The 20,741-nt window shown below is 38.7% G+C and overlaps 1 long non-coding RNA gene across 1 annotated transcript in view; it reads right to left on the bottom strand.

Annotated features, from left to right (window-relative positions):
* The window catches only part of LOC113926190, a 70,821-nt gene that overhangs the window by 18,062 nt on the left and 32,018 nt on the right, over positions 1-20,741 (bottom strand). The window contains exon 2 of the long non-coding RNA XR_003521219.1: positions 298-468. This is a non-coding gene — a long non-coding RNA (uncharacterized LOC113926190). The remainder of the gene's footprint in view (positions 1-297; positions 469-20,741) is intronic.

Below are 20,741 nucleotides of genomic sequence, written 5' to 3'. Positions count from 1 at the left end.
AGCCAGCTGAGACCAAAGAACAACATTTCAGGGGCCATGCTATTCCTCTCTATACTGTTCCAGTTTTAGTATACATGGTGCTCATATATATAATTTTGAAGGCTTGCTAGTCTTGCTGTGAATGTCCCATAAGTCCCTGGATCTCAAAAAGTTTAAAATTAGTTTCGTTAATTGACTCCACTCATCCTCAAACATATTTCTATCCCTATATTCTCTCTCCTAGTTACTCAGGCTCCCAAATTAGAAGTCTGGAAGTTATTTTATATTTCTTATTCACCACCAGTCAATTCTGCTCACCTTTCTTGCCACCTCTTACCCAATCAGACACAAAGTCCTATTGATTCTTCTCTTAAGTTTGTCTGGAGTCTCTCTTTTTTCTTAATCACAGTTCTCTATTTTGTGATATCACTGAGTTGGAGGCTCTTTGAGGACGAGGCCTGTTCTTTATGTTTTTCTGCATTTCAACTCCTAAAAGTATATATAAAACATATTATAAATGTTGGTAAGTTTTGTGGAGACGAACTAAATGATCACCCAGGTTCATGTCCTGCTACCCCTGGATCTTACACTCCAGTCACACCATACAACCTACTCTCCCTTGCATACCCCATGCTATTACATGTTTCCTTGTATTGTTTCTGCCTGGGATGCTCTTCACAATGCATTGTCCACCTGGAAAGTGGACCATGTTTCTGAAAAGTTGGTAGAAGAATTACTGCCCCTGTCAAATTGCCCTTTAGTACTCTACTTTTGTGCAGACCTTGCTGCAGAATACCAATGACATTTCTTTTTCTATCTAACACATGACAAAGTATTTCTCAACCTCACCTGGGTGGCATGGCCATAGAACGTGAGTAGAAAAGTTGTGTACACTCTTAGGCTTGGCCTGCAAATTCCTTCTTGTCATCCTCCACACTGTTTTCTACTTTCAGGTGGTTGGTTTAAAGAACCCCTCAAGGGGATCTCAGGAGCTGTATGTTGAAGATGATAGAGCTATTATAAAAAGGGAACCCAGGTCCCTGAGTCATTGGTTGGAGGAGAGCTACCCAAATAGCAACTCCTGTATTGGATCATTGTGAAAATGAAAAATAAATTTTTATTGTGTTTAAACCACTGACAGTTTGGAATTTATCCATTATAGCCACTATAAGGGAGTACCATTTGCCACCCCAAAATGTGTCTCTTTGGTATAAGGATTATTTTAGGCTGGTTATTTTTTAAGAAACTGCAAACTTAGGAACTCTGAAAACCAAATAGAAGTTACCTTTTTATAAGAGACTCTTACATGTATAAGGAAGAATCTCTATTTGTAAGGGTGTCTCCCTTGCTGTACCAGGAAAAGGGGGATAACTCAGTCTTTAGAAACTCTTATTAATGGAGAAGACTTTGACTTAGATGTGCATAACAACCTCACCCTTGCTTACTGTGCTTTTCTGGGTAACCTCTCATAGCTGACTCTCCACCCCCAGTATCTTGTTTTGTCTTTAGCTGAAGATGGTTTTAAGGTGATGGCTTTGGCCATTTTAGAGACTTACTCAGTTTTTCTGGGTCTCTCCCATGTATATGTGTTACTAAACTTTTGTTTTTCTTCTGTTAATCTGTCTAATATCATGTAATTATCAGACTAGCCAAGGAACCTGGAAAGGAAAAAGACAAAACTTTTCTGCCCCTACAGTTTTGGCAACCTGGATGGGATTTTCACTGGCTGGACACTGGCTCTGGGGCTGCTGCAGCCAAGAGATCTTGAGACTCTGACAAAAAGCTGGCAAAAGGTAAGAATTCTGCCTGCAGGATCCAAAAGAAGTGAGAGTATTTTTTTTTTTTTTCTTTTCTAACTGTAGATAATCTAAACAGGAAAAAATATTTGTGGAACTAGTTCCTTGGGTATAGTGACTTTTGTAAAAATTTGGTAATAAGTATTCTTGTTTTCCACTGGTTCTTTTTCATCCCAGAGAGGTTCACCATTTTCTATTGTCTGCTTTATGACCAGTGAGAATATTCTCTCTGGTCTTTACCAGTTGGAGGATGCATAGTCATCTGAGGAGCAGCTGAATACACTGCGGATCCAAACTTAGGAAATAAAAACGAGGTGGGGAGGGGAATGGAGACACACGTGATTCCCTGTGTTTGGAAAAGCTGCTTAAAACTGGGCCCCTTATAGTTAGTGCCTGTGCTTTCTTAGGCTCTGGGAGCAACCTGTCTGGATCTTGGGAGGCCTGCATCTCTTGAGTTCTCCTTTAGGATACCTCTTGCATCCACGGTTAACTCATAAAAAGGCTTATTCATTTGAGTTCCTATTAAGATTAATAAATCCTAGTCATCAATGGCCAGATGAAGGAACCTTTGGAGAAACTTCTAGATTGAAAAAAACTTTGTAGGCAAACCACGAGAGACTCTTAACTACAGGGAAAAAACCGAGGGTTGCTGGAGGGGAGGTGGGTGGGAGGGTGGGGTAACTGGGTGATGGGCATGAAGGAGGGCGCTTGAGCACTGGGTGTTAGATGCAACTGATGAATCACTAAATTTTACCCCTGAAACTAATAATACACTATATGTTAACTAAATTGAATTTAAATAAAAATTTAAAAAAATATATATTTTGAACAGAAATGATTTGACACACAAAAATACTTTTTAGAGGGCTCTGACCTAAACAATCATCTTATTGGTACTTATGGAAAGGCTAAGTTAAAAAGAAATATAATGGCTAACCTTAGGGACTCTCTTAACAAGATGAAAGAACAGAAATTAGACAATTTTAGAACAAAAATTAACAATCACATCCAATGTAATTCCCCTTCTCAAAAATTGGCACTGATGCAGGCAGACCAAGTCCCAGGACCCAGAGGCGTCCCGCAGGACTAGCCAAGAGAGACCTGGGCTATGCTCAGGATAGAAATGACACACGAAAGCCAGCAGGAAGTGAGAGCAGAGTTTATTGAATATAGAGAGAGAGCAGATACAGACAGAGCGTCTGGGCGACTCAGAAAGGAAAAGGAGAAATGAGTCTCATCTTTGCTTGGGGCCTGGGGTTTTTACTGAGGACAGTGGTCTGGAGTACGTGTCCTCTCAGGCATCCAGGAACTGGTCAAACAAGGAGAAGCGCTCAGATGTCCTTCATAAGTCACTTATGCCTTGGAGCCAAGGGTCTTGGTGAGTCAGTGGTCTTGGAAAATATACATTAGGGCCTGGCCTGGTCACTCCTTAGATGTTATCTATTGTGCTGAAAGACTCCAAAGAAATCATTAGCTTGACCTTTAAAAGGAGGACATACATCAAGACATGTGTGAGGTGAAAGTGCAGTCCTAGCGAGAACAGAAGCAGGAAAAAGAGCAAAGAAAAAAAAATAGCTTTTTTTTTTCATGGGTTCCTTTCAGTTTCCCTGTCTTAGTTCTATCTGCCTATTTTCACTTCCCTTTCCCTAGAAGATTTATAGAGAGCACTCCAGCCCAATCTCCCATTCCAGTATGCAGGTTAGTCTGTAATTACTAAGAGCTAGGAAGGGAATTTAGCAGAAGCACCTGAGACTGGTGGCCGTTTGCTTTGCTGTCACTTCCAATTCCTCCTACTTTCCAGGGCTTTGGAACAAGGCTCTGCCTCCTTCAGGCCTTCCCATGTCCTTTGTGGAAGTATTCTGGACCCCCACCACAAAGAATTCATGTCCCCTGGATATCAACAGAAGTCTCCTTGATACAAAGAATTAAATTTAGTTGGGAAGGGGGGCCAGTTCCTTAATAGTCAGGCTATAATCCTGGTCTTTGGGGAATGGGAAACAACTATTTTGTCTTGCAGCTCTCTACAAAACCAAAAATGTGGTTCTAGAAACAGTTCAAAGCTCATCTATCTTTACCAGTTCCAAACCTCCCTCCATTCATCTCAAAATGCTTTTAGATATTGTAAGATACCAGAATATTGGAAATAGAATTGTCTTGCACTTAAGGAAGGGAAAAAATTTAAAGAGTAATTACTCTAGACCTCTGATAATAGGCAAATATATCCTAAAATTCCTGGAAGAAACCTGGTATATTTTCTCTGTGCCTCTGTGATGTAGATTTTCTCCCCTCTCTTCTCTAGCACTTAAGAGCCATTCCCCGAAATGCAAACATTAGGGAGATGTTTCTCAATAGAAGAAAAAAAATTGCAGGGGAGCAGAAAGGTATTGGAAATTAGGCTAATGAAAATTCTCAGGGGTGCCTGGGTGGCTCAGTCAGTTAAGCATCTGCCTTTGGCCCAGGTCATGATCCCAGAGTCCTGGGGATTGAGTGCCCAGGGAGCCTGTTTCTCCCTCTACCCCTCTCACCTGCTCATGCACTCTCTCTCTCTTTCTCTCAAATTAAGAAAGAAAGAAGGAAAGAAAGAAAGGAAGAAAGAAAAAAAGAAAAAGAAAGAAAGAAAGAAAGAAAGAAAGAAAGAGAAAAAGAAAGAAAGAAAAAGGTCTCAAATTTCTCTCCACAAATGTTAGTAGAAAAAGCTTTAGCCATTTGAGCAAGTGGACTTATTCCAACTGCCAAAAAACAAACAAACAAAACAATTGGATCAAATTATTCTTTTGTAAGCTAGTCAGTTTTGTGTTGTGCCTGACTCATGGCTAAAATTTTAAGGCAATAACTGTGGAGGGTCTCTGTTGTGTCTGTATGTGTATATCTCTCTCTCTCTCTTTCTCTTTCTAGTGTGTGTGTGTGTGTGTGTGTGTGTGTGTGTGTGTGTGTGTGTGTGTGTGTGTAGTGTGTGTGTGTGTACATATAATTAGATGTGTTATATTTTTCTACCTCTGGATCTTGTTGCCAAAATTAATTTGTAAAGAGCTCTATTTAATTGGCCTAAAATTAAGTGTTTATAGATTAAATATTCCTAAAGTTCTCAGAAATATAACAAACTGACCCAAATACTTTTCATGTTTATGTGATCTGGAAATATATTTGATATTAGAGCTAGTTTAAGTTCATTGGTGTAATTAAAGTAGACATGTCCTTAGAGTTATCAGCATCGAATATAATGCAGACAACTTTTATTCTGCCTGGGTTTACTAGTCAAATATGTTTATGTTACATCTCTGTTTCAAAATTTGTCAGGAAGAAACAGCTTGGGATGATGCAGACTTTGTCTAATGCCTCATGAAGTTTTCATGGAAAGTCTAAATGTAATTTTTGGGAGCAAGTGATTTAGATAAATGTAAGTGGGGTAAGAGTTTTTAGGTGAACTTGTTAGCAGTAATTATATTGTATGGTATGTACCCTTAAAAATAGCTTTTGTTAACCTTAAAAGTTAAACTGCCAGTTATTTTACCAGCAAAAGATGGGTTTATTCAGGAATAGGAGAGAATTGCAATCTGGAACAAGCAAGCTGGGGGGAAACCATCGGCAAGTCTGCCAAAAAAAGGAGAGAAATGCTTTTTTAGAAGAAAGTGGGAAGTTGGAGGCGGGGGGAGCTCCTGGGTGGCTCAGTCGGTTAAGTGTCTGCCTTCAGCTAAGGTCATGATCCCAGGGTCCTGGGTTCAAGCCCCATGTTGGGCTCTCTGCTCAGGGGGGAGCCTGCTTCTCTCTGTACCGCCCCCTCCCCACCGCTTGTGCTGTCTCGCAAATAAATAAATAAAATCTTAAAAAAAAAAAAAAGGGAAGTTGGGAAGGCTATTATCAACAAAAAGTCCAGTGGAGTAAACTGGGAGCTGGAGGTATTAGTGGCTTTTCATTGGCTAAGTTGTGACCATCTCTCATTGGCTGGTCTGTTGCTGCAGGGATGAGGAAAGCCTTTCTCCTTCCTGCCGGGATAGTAAAGTAGTGTCTAAAGTAGCATCTATGTTCAAGGTCTGTCTCTGGCTGGATTTGCAATTGAGGATGGGTTGTGATGCATGAGAGCTCCCCCCGTGCCGAACCTCCCAACTCAATTTTAGTGAGGTTTCTCTTAATAAATTTTCACATTTTTTCCTTTTGATTGAGATCTGTTTTTGAAAGTATTGGTGATCAGTAGTCAGGTTCTTTTTTAAAATTAATTAATTTATTTTTGTGCGAAAGAGAGCACACGAGTGTGAGCATGAGTTGGGGGAGGGGCAGAGGGAGAAGAAGACTCCCTGCTGAGCAGGAAGCCTGATGCAGGACTCAATCCTAGAACCCTGGGATTATGACCTGAGCTGAAGGCAGACACTTAACCGACTGAGCCACCCAGGTGCCCAGCCAGCTTCTTTATATTAGTGGTTTTGTACCTCAGTGCCAGGAAGGACCTTTGCTGGTTGTCAGGTCCTATGTTGGAGGGGAAGTGTTTCGCAGTTGGAAACCACTTAAGGTCACATTTGAGTAATAAGGAGGGTTAGGAGGGAGAACCCCCAGGTGCTTTTCATCTAAAATCTTTTTCTCAAGGTCATAAGTATTGGGGATCATCTTGAAACACTGAGCTAGCTTTATCTTACTGGGTACATCTTTTAAAAAATCAACAGGCAACAAAATGTGAAACTTAAAATAATTTTGCAAAACAGAAGTAACAGAGCAATTCAAAATTGTATGATGGTTCTAAACCAGGACTCTTGCTCTGAAAGTAACCAACTGAAATATTTATTGGCACTTATTCAGACATGGGGGAGAAAGGTTCTCCCTATAAAGGCAAACCTGGCATCCCGAAGGCTCTAAGGGCAACGATGAAAGCAGAATAGTGAATACAGCAAGAGCACACTGGAAGAATTAACTGAGTGCATTTGGGAAGATACAGTGTAGGTATAAATACGAAGCAATAGCTGATGAACTTCTGGTAAGAGGGCAAAATTTCAAAGATGTTTTAAAACAGTATTGCTATTTCAAAAGAACTATTTGGAAAAAATGTGTTATTGATAATAAAACCTATAAGTTTGCAAATTCAGAGATGATACATTTGGATAAGAATCCAAAGTCAGTTCATAGTACAAATGAAAGAAGACTTTTGTGAATTCAGAACCTTCTAAGCTTTCAGAAACAGCAAGTGAAAAATTAATTTGTTTTGAGATCAGGATGAGTCTATTTCCCAAAGCTCATGGTCAAAAGAAGAGTTTCTTGGGATACCTGGCTGGCTCAGTTGGGAGAACATGTGACTCTCAATCTCGGGGTTTTAAGTTCAAGCCCCATGTTGGGTGTAGAGCTTACTTTAAAAAAAAAAAGAACAGAAAAAACAAAAGAAGAGTTTCCTCCTTTCACAAGGGCTTGGGAAACACAGACAAGGGTCTTGTCTTTCCATGAAAGAGAAGCAGAAGCAATAGTGAGAAAGAGGCCTGGTCTGAACATCTTAGGAAAGCTGCCTTGTCAGATGTCCGATGTCATCTGCGCCACTGCCAGGAAATCTTTACTTTCAGGTCAGCAGGTGGGGTACAGCTCCAGCCAGCGTTTGGTGCTTGCTTGCTTGCTTTCTTTCTTTCTTTCTTTCCTTTTTTTTTTTTTAAGGTTTTATTTATTTATTTGTCAGAGAGAGAGAAAGAAAGAGAGAGAGAGCACTCACACAAGCAGGGGAAGGGACAGGGGGAGAAGCAGGCTCCCCACTGATCAGGGAGCCCGATGCGGGACTCGATCCCAGGACCCTGGTATCGTGACCTGAGCCAAAGGCAGATGCCCAACCAACTGAGCCACCCAGGATCCCTGGTTTGGTGCTTTCTTTACATGTGTCATGTGAATCCAAGAGTCTATTCCCTGGAGTTTGGCAGCACAAAGTTTGGTTAACAGTTCATGGTAAAGGCCTTTCCAGTGATGTTGAAGTGTCTTTCTAGAGATGTCTTTTTCAACATGCAGAATTTCCAGGTTGCAAGGTGTGATGCTTGTCATCATCTCCTGAGAATGAGCTGTAAAAATATTGCTCTACCAAAGCATGGTTATTTTTAATAGATGGAACTAGGCCTTCATGCTATTGAAGTCTATTTCCTTTTATCAACTATGGATAAAAGGAGGCAGGGGCCGGGTGTATTGGGTGTCCTGTGACTACCTCAAAGGCTGAGAGTCTATGTGTTCCACAGGGGGTGGATTTGAAATTTAAAGGACCAATAGCAATGCTTTAGTCCATGGTATTTGGAGAGTTTCTGCAAATTTTGCCAATTGAATCTTAGTAATGCCATTAGTGCATTTGACTAACTCTGAGGACTGAGGATGGTATGCGCAATGGAAGTGCTGTAAAGTAGCACAGACTTGTCAAAGCACCTGACCAATTAATGGGTTTTCTGCTCACTTTGTAGTTTGAGAAGGGTTCCCCAGGTAGGGATAATGTTTTCTAACAGAATTTTAGCCACAGAAGAAGGGGTATTGGCCTGTCTAAAAAAAAATCTTCAGTCCAGTGATAAAACACAACCATGACTAAAACATATTTGTACCTATGAGATGGGGGGAACTATATGAAATCCATATGCCAAACCTCAAATGGTCCATTGGGCAATTTAAAATACCCAGGGGTGCTATGGACAGGCTCCCCAGGACTGTACTTTGGACAGGTAGACAAGCAAAAGTTAGGTACTTTTTGTGGTCTTAACTTTTTCAACCAACACTGATTCATGAAAGTTATAATGTTGTCAGCAGACCAATGGTTTAATGCATGTACAGTTGTAAGTATTGGGAATTTTAGGATTTCTGGTAGGACCAGGTTGGTCTTTGGATAGTTCCTCATTTTATTGAACCAACAATTATTAGATTTCTATTATTGTTTCTCCTTTCTGGGGCCAACTGTTGGGCAGCTGTGGTCAGTTTGTCCAAATTGTCATTTAGGAGAACATCCTCTTGTACTGTGACAGAGGCTTGGCTATTGGTTTCCTTGAGAGCAGCATTTTTAGTGGAAATATCAGTGAGTTGGATTACTTTGGCTTCCAGGGAGTTGAGTCTGGAATGTCCACAAACCTTAATAAATTTTGGACATAGGAGCCATTTTTAATCTTATTCCCATTGGAGGTAAGGAAATCTCATTTCCATAACATTCCAAAATCATGAGCTACCCCAAAGGCATACCCACTATCAGTATAAATGTTAGCAGTTTTCCCCTTGGCTAAAGTACAAGCCTGGGTAAGGGCATATAACAGCCTGTTGGGCTGAAGTAGCCAAGGATAAAAGTGTTGCATCAGTGACTTCAGAGGAAGCTGTAATAGTATCCCCAGCATGATGTTTACCATTTTTATACTTTAAATAAGAATCCTCAGTAAATCATGAAAAATCTGAATTGGTTAGAAAACTTTCTATAAATTATCATGGGAGTCAAAGGGTCATCTGTCAACGTTAAGTGGCTATGAGAGGTTTCATCTGGGTACAAATGTAGCCCTATTCTGAGATCAGATGCTCTAAGTATCTAATCTGAGCTCGATGTTTTTTTGGAGACTCTAGGTCCTTTTAAGGCCAAGAGTTTTAATAGGTTGCTGTTTGTGAATAGGTTTGAGAGGGGAGCAGAGAAGTAAATCATCTACGTATTATAATAAGGTAGATCCTGCAGAAAACTTTATATCCTCCAAATCAGCTTCTATGTTTTGTGAAAAATAAGGACTATCTAGAACCCTGGGGCATTACTGTCCACGTGTATTTCTGTCCTTCCCAAGTGAAAGCAAAAGATGTTGGCTATCCTTATCAACTGGAATACAAAAAATGTATGGCACAGATCAATTACAGTGAAAAATTTGCTTTCAGTGGGAATGGATGTTAGTAGCACCTGGGGGGTAGGAACAACAGAATGCTAAGGGATAACTGTTATTTATTGCCCAGAAGTTGTGGACAAACCTCCATTGTTGGACACTGGGCTTTCTCACAGGTAAACTAAAAGTATCACAGGGACTAGTGCAGGGAATAATGAGGCCCTGAGCCTTGTAATCTGCTATTATGGGCTTGATGGCTTGAGGGGCTTCTTTACCACAGGGCCTTGATTAATTCTGTGGAGAGGTTTTGAGGGATCTATTTGAATCTTGATGAATCTACACTGTGGATTCTACCAATATCAGTTGAAGATTTTGCCTATAAAGAGAATAGTAGCTGATCCAATAGGAACAAATAATCAGTGTCCCCAGACTCATCTATAGTGCCATTAAAGATGGAACACAGCAAAGATGCTGAAGGGACATTTAATTCTCCTGGTTGGTTATTCTGATTACTACTGTCAGATTCTAGAATTATTTCTCATTTTTGGAGAAATTCTGGCATGGTGGTTTCTACGAAATCTCAGCCCAATAAATTAATTGGGATGGAAGAATTAAGGAGGAAAATGATTAGTGTCTCTCAAAAAGCCTAAACCAAAGCGAATAGGTTCAGAAACAGGAACCTGTTGACGTTTATTAGAATCTTCCACTGGTTGAACTGCTTTAGCGCCCTGGGGAAGGAGCCGCTTTATAGCAGTGGAATTGAGCACTGAAGAGCTACCTTCTGTGTCAATACAAACAGACTCATTCCCAATCTGAAGAATGGTTTCCTTAAGCTAATTAAGGGAAAGAACTGGGAAGAACCCAGGTAAGGCCACCTGGGTGGCTAAGTCAGTTGAGCATCCCGCTCTTGATTTTGGCTCAGGTCATGATCTCAGCGTTGTGGAACTGAGCCCCGTGTGGGGCTCCATGCTGAATGTGGAGTCTGCTTGAGATTCTTTCTCTCCCTCTCCCCCTCTCAAATAAATAAACAAACAAAATCTTAAAAAAAAAAAGAACCCATGTAGTTCCTCAGAGCCCCATTATTGGGAAATCGGAGGACATTGGAAAGGCTGGCTAGAGGGCTGAAGACACCAAAGTGCTTAAATCTGTAATAATCTTTTTCTTGTGCCCTGGCCCTTTGTAAAAGCAGCAAAAACTAGAAGGCTTTTGGTTTTGTTTAGGGGCCTTCATTTGCCGGAGTTAAAAATTGAGAATTTTAATGGTCTTTCTTTTAGGTTAGTCATCTAGCATGTGAGCAAGCTGGTTTGCCATATTAACTAAATCTGGAGTGGTCAATTTCCCATCCTGATCCTTTTAACTAAAAGAGAAAGATCCCAGTTCAGCTCATTAATAAACATACAGTTAAATACTAGCTGGGTGGATTCAACATTTAAAGGAGGATCAGAACGTTCTGAAAAGAATTTAAAACTGATTGTAATAGTCATGAACAGGTTCATTAGGCTTTTGTGTGCAAGCCTGAATTTTTTTCTAAACAGCAGGTGGAAAAAGCTCCCGTAGTTGTTCAGGGGAGATTTCCAGGGAGTGTGAAAAAAGTTAGAGGTTTATTTCTCTAAATCTCCTTGGGGGTGTTTCCTTCAGGCTAGTTTCATCCAATGTTTGGCCTGGTCCTCACCAACAAGCATGTGGACTAATTAAATCTGAGAAACCAGGTTGGTAAGTTTTGAATAACTAACTGTGTTAAATTCTTCAGCAAACTTATGGGGGTCCTCAGTCCCTTTAGGAAACTCCACAATTTGACCTTAGTCTAGGCAACATAAGAAATTTGAGGTTTATTTAGATCTTCAGAAGACTTAACTTTAAAAAGGCAGTTTCACTAGGCTCCAGAGAGGAGTGAGTGGGGAGAGATTCAGAGGGAAAAATAAGTTCACCAGACAAAGTAGAGCAAAATGGCCCTGGAAGTGGGGCCATTGAGCACAAGGCAGCCATCAGCTGTCTGCAGACAAAAAAGATGGAAAAGGGGATAAAGGGGCCTCAGAAGCCATTTTTGCCTCTTTCTATTGTTTGCCTCAGTTAGTTTAGAAATAGTCTATTGCAAAAAGGCAAACTTAGAATTCTGAAAGCATCTGGAAGCCTTGAGGTACCATTTAAAGTAGCCATCCTGGGGGGCCTGGGTGGCTCTGCCAATTAAGTGTCAGACTCCTGATTTTGGCTTGGGTTATCATCTCCGGGTCATGAGATCAAGCGGCACTTTGGGCTCCACGCTGGGTGTGAAACCTCCTTGGGATTCTTCTCTCCCACGCCCTCTGCCCCTCCCCCACCAAACAAAGGTAAAATAAATAAAACATTAAAAAAAGTAAAATAGCCATCGTATTCAGGTTTTTGTTTTTTTTTTTCCTTTCCCTTTTCTTTTCTTTTAAGGAACCATGGCTTTCTCATTTAATTTTGAGTAAAACAAGCATGGGGAGATAAAAAATTTCCCATAATAGCCATTGAAGTTTTAAATTACTTTTGGTTAAGTCAGTCCATTTCGTTATAAATGGGCATACAGAGGGACCATGGTTTTTAAGCATAAAACTGGTCAGAGTCCCAGCAAGGGGGCGGGGGGTGTGATCAAGGCATTTTGATGCCTGGAATCCCATGTCTTAGAGGTTTTTCAGGAACAACCTGATTCTAGAAGGAACTGGACACAAGGGCCGCATAGTTCCAGTAGGGGCGGTCCAATCCCAAGCAGGAGCTGGATGGAAGGCTAGCACACTTCCAACAGGCACAATTCCAGCGGGAATAGTCCAATCCCCAAAAGGAGTCAGATCAAAAGCTAGCACAGTTCCATCAGGAACAGTCTGATTCCAAAGAAGAGTTGGACTAAAATCCAAATGAGTACTCTCGGAGATAAAAACAAAACAAAGGCCTTAAAACAGATCCCAAATGAAGCCTGGACAGCTCAGACACAAAGAGTGGAGCTCAAAATCTGGAAGAAAACTTACCCTCAAATCCTAGGGTCTGCAAGAAAGCAGTAAGCCCAATTGGCTCTTGGGTACTGTAAACTGTTTGTTCACCAGCCTCAGAGCTGTTGGGGGTCTTTTCTGGATCTCCCGATGGTCCAGCAAGTAATGTTAACCTTAAACATCAAACTGCCAGTGATTTTACTAGCAAAATATGGGTTTATTCAGGAATAGCAGAGAATTGCAATCCAGACAAGCAAGCTGTGGCAAAACCATAGGCAAGTCTGTCAAAAAAAGGAATGGAATGCTCTTTTATAGAGGAGAGCAGGAAGTTGGGAAGTGGGTTATATTGACAAATGGAGTAAACTGGGAGCTGGAGGTATAGTGGCTTTTCGTTGGCTGAGTTGTGACTATCATTGGCTGGTCTGTTGCTGGGGGGATGAGGAAAGACTTTCTTCCTCCTGCTGGGATAGTAAAGTAGTATCTAAAGGAGCATCCATGTGCAAGCTCCCTCTATTCCAGTTGGATTTGTAATTGAGAATGGGTGGTAAGGCAGGCATGAGAGCTCCCCCTGCCAAATCTCCTGACTCAATTTTAGTGTGGTTTTTCTTAATTAATTTTCACGCTGTTATAAAATCTTTTTGGTAACTTGAAACGTTAGAGTTTTGCTAAGTTAAGTTAAATATTAGAAATTCATTGATTATCTATGGCATTTCCAAATAAAATAGTGAAACATTAATTACTGAACAAAGGTTTATCTACATTTGGCTTCCTTATAACAGAGAAACTAAAGATAAACATGCCTTGTACTTTACTGGAAGATTATACTACGAAGTAGCACATGCTTCTAGAAGTCCTAAAATATATTCATAAATTTGCCAATCTAAAGAATACTGGTATAACAAACAGTTTACAATTGTTTACTGCTTAGTTTTTACTAGAAATCAAGGTTTCCAAGAGTTAAGAATGTTAATGTATGTTAACTAAAAGTATTAGAAATAATAAGGGAAACATCTCCATATGCAAGGAAATTAGGATGTGTGTTTGGAGTAAAAGAACGTATGGGAAATTAAAACACATTTTTATTGAAGGAAAATAAAAAGTAAATTTGTCCTAAAATGAAACTGGTTATTTGAAAATGGGAAAGAAGAACACCACGGGACAAACCTGGAAGTTGTAGGTTTGTGGAAAGAAATCCTTAGAAAGGAATTTTATGCATGCTCAGGACTGGCTCAGACTGGAATTAATTTAATTGAGTGAAAGAATTTTAATATCAAAAGTAAACTGGTACAAAATTAGAATTTGGTGTTCTCTTTGTTAAAAGGACAACATTGCCTTGTATTATTGGTTTGCTTTTGATGAGAGATTGGAAAAGGTTTTATTTTATTTTTTTTTTACCTTTTAAAGTAATCTGCCTAAAAAGCAAAGATTTTATGTTTTATCAAAATAATTCCCTATGCTTCATGTTACCTTTATCATCAGGGCTTTAATTACTTATGTAAATATAATTCTCTTGATATTAAAAGAGCTATGCTTTGCTCAGAATAATGTAGCCTTATTGTATATTTACCTGTGAAGTCTTTGTCACTTTGGTTACGTAAATAACTAAGTATTGTTTCACAGTGGCCTATGATCCAAAACTTTTCATATATTTGACAAGATTCCCAAAATAAATCCTCTCTTTTTTGAAAGATTATATTTATTTATTTCAGAAATAGAGAGAGAGAGAGAGCATAAGAGCAGGGGGAGGAGCAGAGGGAGAGGGACAAGTGGTTTCCATGCTGAGTCCAGAGCCCAGTGTGGGGCTGTCCCATGATTCTGAGATCATGATCTGAACCAAAATCAAGAGTTGGCCACCCAACCAACTGAGCCACCTAGGCACCCCTCCCCAAATAAATTCTAAATGAAATCTTTTTAACCCAGAAAAAAACTTTGGGATATTCTAGAGAGTACCTGGAACATCTCAAAAACAAAACAAAACAAAACAACAAAAAACTTGTTAAACTAATTAGGCTTATTTGGTATTTTAAACTACGTGGAAAGCATTGTCAAATAAGTGATACTAAACCTTCTTAGATTATACTTGTATAAATATATATTAATAAGTGTTCTAGAAATTATATGAAATTCCTAAAAATCTGCTATGTTCTGGTGTAATATTATCACTTGTAATTTTAGTTATCTTGAAGTGTTGTGTGTCAAGGAAATAGCCACATTTCCTTGTCAAGTGCATTGTAGTGAATTCTCATTAGATCTTTAACCATGCCAATTTTTAAGTTTTTATCATTTACAGAGAGTTATTATTTCACTCTGATGCTTTTTCAAAAGTGTTTGCAAAGTGCCTTATCTTCAAGGAGACTTATGGAAGGTCTTCCAGAATACAGCTTTCTGACAACTGTAAGATTATAAAACTGAACTGGGTAAGAATTTCCAGAACCAATGATAAAATTGGATCTAGGCAGAAAAAATTAACATGGGACTGAATGAACTAATGAAGATGATTGTCATTTTTGTGACTTTTGTTGATTTTTAAAATGTTTTGTTTTTTCCCAATTTAAAGAAAATTTTTCTCTTAAGCTGACCATAACTATTGAAGTTTGGTAAAATACACCTTCATGAACAATCAAACATTTATCTTTTTCTCCCTACCACATCCCTCCAGAATTTGGAACTTTCAGTGAGGACTCATATTTTCACGGTTATATATTTATTTGCATAAGTTCTGTAAGAATCTGTTCTCCCTTTATTTTTTTTATTTTTTATTATTTTTTTTAAATAAAGATTTTATTTATTTATTTGAGAGATACAGAGCACGAGAGGGAAGAGGGTCAGAGGGAGAAGCAGACCCCTCTGCTGAGCAGGGAGCCCGATGTGGGACTCGATCCCGGGACTCCGGGATCATGACCTGAGCCGAAGGCAGTCGCTTAACCGACTGAGCCACCCAGGCGCCCTCTGTTCTCCCTTTAATAGGATACAATTGGAAACATTGGTTATGTTATTGAGGCTTTATGGAATGTTGTATTTGAGAGAGACATGCTCTTTAAAGAATGAGACAAGCAAGTTTAAGGAACTAAGGTTGACTTTATGGAGCCAATAAAGCCCCTTGGAAAAACAGCCTGGTACCTTGTTTACAGGGTTTCTAAATCCCTTACCAGATGAGCAAAGTCACTTCCTGGCAGGTACAGGAAACTTTAGGATATTTTGGGGACCTTGAAAAGATTGGAATTCACCCAATCTATATGCATTGCATGCAAGTCTAACAGCAGATCCTTGGCTTGGCTTCCTGGCCTTAAGAGGCTTGTAAAAGTTCAATCTGAGACTCCTTACAAAAAGTTCCAGAAAAGTAGATCTAAAATGGACCTAAATAGACAATTGCTATTCTTGCTGCACTTACATAATCAGGCCAAGTTTATTGAAACTTAAATGTATTTGGCAAACAAATTTGTCTTAATTTGCCTATCTTTGTTGGAAATGAGGATGATTTTTTTATTTTTATTTATTTTTTTATAGTTCACAGATTTATTGTGAGAATTAAAATGAGAGGGTAATAACATGTATTCAGCAAGTATTAACATAGTAAACAAGAAATAAATTCCAATATTACAATTATGATGAGAAAGTTGTAATATATATATTACAAGTAACATATATGCATGCATAACATGAAATATATAATATTTAGTAAAATTCTTATATGTGTGTGTGTATTCTTTTTGTGTATGTGTATTATCTTTAATTAAACATATTTTTTAGATTTTATTTATTCTATTTGACAGAGAGAGAGAAAGAGCATAAGTGGGGTGATCAGCAGGCAGAGGGAGAGGAGAAGCAGGCTCCCTGTTGAGCAGAGAGCCTGATGTAGGGCTTGATTCCAGAACCCTGGGATCATGACCTGTGTCAAAGTCAGACGCTTAACCAACTGAGCCACCCAGACACCCCTAATTTTAAAATTTGTTATTTAAATTCAATTTAATGGGGCACCATATATAGTATATATATGTGTATATCTATATATATATTTATAGATAAAGATATACACAATGGAATATTACTGAGCCATTGAAAAGAATGAAATCTTGCCATTTGCAATAACGTGGGTGCAACAAAAGGGTATTATGCTAAGTGAAATAAGTCAGTCAGGAAAAGATAGATACCATATGATTTCACTCATATGTGGAATTTAAGAAACAAAATAGATGAACATAGGGGAAGGGAAGGAAAAATGAAATAAGATAAAGAGAGAGGGAAGCAAACCATAAGAGACTCTTAACTCTAGGAAACATACTTAGGGTTGCTGGAGGGGAGGTGGGTGGGGGATGGAGTAACTGGGTGATGGGCATTATGGAGGGTACGTGATGTAACGAGTACTAGGTGTTATATACAACTGATGAATCTGGAAATGTGGATGCTTTTAGAGAGAAAAATTATTTCAGTAACACATCTTTGTAGATATTATATTCTAGTTCTCATTAATTGCCTTTAAGCATTTGTTGTTTGCCTATAAACCAAAGTGGATCCTGAATTCTTCTGGTTTCCTCAAATATCCGTGATTCTTCAAACTAATGTTTCCATTTTTTTCTCAGTCTTTTGATTTGGAACCAATGAGAACTAAACCTGCCCTTTTTCCTGAAGCTCTGCAAACTGAAGCTAGACAACTTAGTATGAGCTTCAGAGAAATCATCACGAGAGCTCATCTTTAGACAGTCTGAATGCTTGCTCCTGTGTGGCCCACTCAGAGTTTACCTGAACACCCAATGACATCATCAGAAACATTCAAACTGCAAACTAGGCTTTGACCCTTACATCTGTCAACGGCATGTTCTGTACCTGGCCTCAGTTCTTGAGTTCAGTCAAGAAAATTCAGAGCCAAACTCTTAAGTAAGCAAGGGTTTCATAGCAGTTTAAGCAAAAGTACAGTCTCCAAGATAGGAGAGTGTGCAGGCCCAGAGGTGGCAGCTGCATGGTGGGGAGGGGTGTCAGTGCTATCTTTTTGGATAAGTTATGATTTATAGCTAGGCAGTTTCTGACTAAGGTTACAGCCAGTCATCTAAGGGACTTCCTCTACTAGTTGGGAGGGGGAGTTTTTGGCCCTATATGGTCCTTCCTTGTCTGAACTGTCCTGGCAACCATTTTCTGCAAGGCAGGTTAAAACCACAATGTGAATGTATTATAATGAAGCTATAGGTTACTGTAGGGCAGTGGTCATATGGAAGAACACATGCATATCCCTTGGGATCTCTCTGGACTGTTTGGAGCTTGGCCTCCATACCCTTTCATAGGTTGGAAAGCATTTGTTCCCTACTCTTATCTAGCTAACTGCCTACTCTCACATCTAGAAATCTCTTTTCTTGACCGCCCTCAGAACTCAGACTGGGTTTGTAGTCATCTCCAATCTTTAACTTTTGGTTTTCTTTTGCCTCCATAGAAATACCTTATTAAATACCCAATTTCTCAGATAATATAGGCCAAACTTTGGGAGCCCTTACAAGGGAAAACCTCCAAGACCCACCTCCTGAAGTGAGACACACTGTTAAACTAAACTGACCTCTTCTTTGGAATGAGAGACTGGTTCAGTGAAATGTTCACTCTATCAACTTAGCTTCTGGACTGTGAAACTTGTTGGGGAAATTTCAAAGGCAGGACTGTAGGGGAGAGAATTTGCCACCTCAAAATATGTCCCTTTGGCATAAGGATTGTGCTGGGTGTTTTTTGTTTTTTTTTTTTAATTTTATTCATTTATTTTTTTTAGAATCTGCAAACACTGGAGAAGCTCTGAAAACCAAGTTATTCTTCAATAAGGGACTTTACATGTATATATAAGGGAAATCTCCATTTGTAAGGGTGTCCCCCTTGGCTATACCAGGAGGAGTGGGAGGAAGGTGTCAGTCTGTAGAAACTCTTGCCAGTGGTGAAGGTAGTGATTTATATCTGCATAACAACCCTCCCCTCCTTACTGTGTTTTCCTGGCAACCTCCTGTAACTATTTACCTCCAACATCTTTTTTTGTCTTTAGCTGAAGATGATATTTAAGGTGATGGCTTTGGCCACTGGGAAGAGTTATTCAGTTTTTCTGGGTCTCGACCATGTATACATGTTACTACACTTTTGTTTGTTTTTCTCTTGTTAACCTATCTAATATCAGTTTAATTATTTTTTTTGTTTTTCTTAAATGAAATAACTTTTTTTTGTTGTTAAGATTTTATTTACTTGTCAGAGAGAGAGAACACAAGCAGGGGGAGTGGCAGGCAGAGGGAGAAGAGAAGCAGGCTCCCCACTGAGCAGGGAGCCCGATTTTGGGCTTGATCCCAGGTCCTGGGATCATGACCTAAGCTGAAGGCAGATGTTTCACTGACTGAGCCACGCAGGCATCCCAAATACCAATTTAATTATTAAACCAGCCAAAGAACCCAGAAGGCAGGAAGGGAAACTTTTCTACCCCTACACTACTAATGTAATTTGAATTAATACAGCTTCATTGCATCTTGCACCTCCATTATAACTCATTATGTTAGACTGTAATACTTGGTGGATATGTTTGTTTTCCATCTTGACTGTGCTTGTCCTTAGACATAATCTCTATTAATATTCCCTAATATCTGGTACAAAATAGATTCTGTTTTAAAAATATAAAACTTAAATTTTATGTGAGAGCCATGATTTACTATATTGGCCTTTTCTTGAATTGTTTTTTGGGGGTAGGTTTCATAAAAACAAAATAGTCCTCATAATTATAAGTAACTAGATTTTTTTGTACATGAAATTCTCTTATTAGAAAACATATCAGGGGATGCCTAGCTGACTCAGTTGGTAAAACATGCAACTCTTGATCTCACCGCTGGGAGTCCAAGCCCCACACTGGACATAGAGCTTACTTAAAAATAAATGAATGAGTAAATTAATGATGAATGAATAAATAGAAAACATATCAGATGTAAGCAGTCATATGTTAACCCAGTTACCATAGACAGTTCCTTCTATTCAGGATATTGAGTGACAGATTTTCAAACTCAAATGTAGTTTTAAAATGTATAATTTGTTATTTGTATTTTCATTAGTTGCTAGCGATGGTAGTTTGTGCAAATTAATGCTCACAGTAGGAGTGTTTTAGTGCTATTGAATATAACAGTATGCAATTTGGAAGATCACTTATGGCAAACTTCCTGGGAAAAACAAGTGGCCTGACCGTTAATAAAATTTGGTCATTGTTAGAAATTAAAAGTTTATTGAATAATAAATACAGTAGTCATTTGGCCTTTAAAAGTGAAGTTTTGAATTGTTGGTAAAAAAAGGTAGTTTCATACAGTTCTTTTCATTACCTGTTTCTTCTTTTGTCTAAATGATCAAACCCTGGATTGGAAGTAAGAGTTGTGGAGGGAGCAAAAGGGTAATTATTGTTCAAGTCAAAATAATAGCTCTTTTAGTTCTTTCTACGCTTCTCCCTTCATTCCAGGGCAAATAAGATATTTTCAAGCCATTTTAATTATAATAAATGTTAAAATAATAGAGAACAGAAAATTCCTTTGTTATTCATAATTACTCTATAAAATAATTAGTACAAGTAGAGTTAGGAAAATTTACTAAAATTTAATATGAGGATATATGAATATTATTGTTATATAGAGTCTTATTTTATATTTTATCTTCAGAGTAAATCTCATTAATTTAAAGTGATAATTATTTAGACTTAATAAGTCAAATACTTTAGTCTGAAGCTTAAGATGCTGACATTAAAGATGATATTTCAGAATCTTTATTTACTTAGTGTTTTATTTATTTATTTGAGAGAGAGAGAGAGAACAGAGGGAGAGAGAGAGAGGGAGAAGCAGACTCCCTGCTGAGCAGAGAGCCTGATGCAGGGCTCAATTCCAGGGCCCTGAAATCATGACCTGAGCTGAAGGCAGACGCTTAACCAACTAAGCCACCTGAGTGCCCCTACTCAGTGTATAAGAAGAAAAAAATGCATAGTCCTTTTTGTGAAATTAATGCCAATTACAGTGGATTCATAGTTATTTACCAATGTAAATATAAGATTTGATACATCGATAATTGAGTTTCTGTTATTATACATACTTCGGGTGGATGCAATTATATTTCTTTTAAAATATCATAGAATCTTACTTTTTTGCAATTTCTTCACATATTTCTTCATTAAACAAGGGACAAACAGACAGCATTTAAAAAATTAACATTAAATCTTTGCTGCTGGAAAAAATATCTCTGTAAATTAATATGCAGAGTTTCAAAACAGG

Source organism: Zalophus californianus, chromosome 7 (assembly GCF_009762305.2).
Source record: "Zalophus californianus isolate mZalCal1 chromosome 7, mZalCal1.pri.v2, whole genome shotgun sequence".
Taxonomy (NCBI): domain Eukaryota; kingdom Metazoa; phylum Chordata; class Mammalia; order Carnivora; family Otariidae; genus Zalophus; species Zalophus californianus.
The sequence above is the reverse complement of the archived record's forward strand: the minus strand, read 5'-3'. Positions and strand labels throughout refer to the sequence as shown.